We start from the raw sequence: 1,763 nt of genomic DNA on the forward strand, positions 1-1,763 counted from the left end.
ATAGAGGGCTATACATTTCCCCAGCTTTACTTTAACCACAGCCAAATCAAATGTCTTTTGATCAGAATCTACTGCTTTTAGAATGCATTCGGATGTTTTTCGCAAAACTGATGATTGATCTGTTTGCAAAACTTCTAACACTGAGCACTAGTTACTGCAAAACTGTCTGTTACTCATCATCCCTCTGCTGTGCAACCTAGCACAACCAAAGCACAATAGCTAAGAGATTAAAGAAAATGCCTAGAGTCTAGCTATACTAGAATTTAATTCTATAGCAATCCAGCATGCAGCTAAAAATACTGTGATACCAAAGTGGTATCCTGAAAGTTATGCTTCTGTTACCCCACACAGTTAGAAAAATAGTATTTATCCTAATCTTAGAGAAAGAAGATAGCTTCTGTAAAATGCAYCAAAGAGCAGTCTGTAAGAAACAGTCTTTGGATGGGTACTTGTATTGTGACTCCACAGGTTCGTATATCCTTTTGCTGGCTTCAGTGGTCTTTTGGATCTGCGTGACCTTTTCGCTAATGCTTTCGGTGTGCAAGCTGGCCGGCTGCAGGGGGCACTGTGGAGGAGTTCACGAAATACTTCTCCAAAGTTGAACCTAACTTCCAGCTGTCTGAATCTGGGTCCTGCTGATAGTTTCCATTTATTAAAAACAAACAACACCCCCTCCCTTTTCCTCCTCGGTTCTCACATTTACTCTTTTCATATCAATGTGAATCACAGTGCAGATTTACTGCACGCTAAGCAGTATGTACCTACGAGCAGATACTACTGCGGTCCCTGAGGTCAGCTGGAGAGCAGTCCGTACCGAAGAGCTCGCGGCAAAGCCGCCTCCTCGCTGGCCGCCCGCCCTTCCCGCCCCGGCGAGGCTGCCCGCTCTGAGCGAGGCAGGATCCACGGGCGCCCCGCGCTCCTGCGCCGCTTCGGAGCGGAGAAAAATGCTTCCCTCGTCGTTTTGTACATGCTCAAGTAGCGAGCAGTGATCATGGAGTACAGCAACTAGTAACAGAAACGAGTTTCGCTTTGGTTCTCAAGCCGAAACTTAAGAAGAAAAGTTTTAATGGGGGGGGGGGGGCAAGAGAAGGGGACCTGCTCATTTGTCCCAAGTGGACCCTGTGGGCATTGCAGGGAAGGAAAGTGCTAATTAGTCATTAATTTTATTTGTCCGTCCACCATGGAGTGTTTTCTCTCTCATAGGGTCAGTAATTGTTACAACAGGAATAAAATCAAAAGCAAATTTCATACTGCAGAGTGCATAAGCAAGACCAAGCCAGTTCTTTAGAGCTGTCAGTGCGTTAGAAATGCTATCCTAGGCTAATCTGCAATGGCAGAAATGAAGATGGTTTAAATCAGTCCTCATGACTTATGTATGAGTTCCAAATTTTCTGTATTTCCAGCTTCATTTTAAGGAGCAGGAGTGTCTCTCTGTTCTGTATTTTATATATGTACATTTCAGAAAGGAAATGGAAGGGCATGGTGGTATTGCTAGCTAATTTAGAAATAACAATCAGTTAAGATTTTGCGCGTAATACATTTCTGTCTGCAAAATGGTCTCAAACTAGGTGCCAGGGCTGTTATTCTTGATCCATTAATCACCAGCGCTCTATATGGAGGCAGCCACTGTTCGCTTGGAAAAATGTTCCTGCCCAACGTGTCATGTTTCTTGTGTTGTTTAAAATAGAAAGTTCAGCCCTGTGGCGGGGAGGCACCGCGCTCTCGCTCTGTTTGCATTCATTATGCAACAGTTTACACGGAGG

Source organism: Rhea americana, unplaced genomic scaffold (assembly GCF_003343005.1).
Source record: "Rhea americana isolate MKP2758 unplaced genomic scaffold, rheAme1 scaffold_38, whole genome shotgun sequence".
Classification (NCBI taxonomy): Eukaryota; Metazoa; Chordata; class Aves; order Rheiformes; family Rheidae; genus Rhea; species Rhea americana.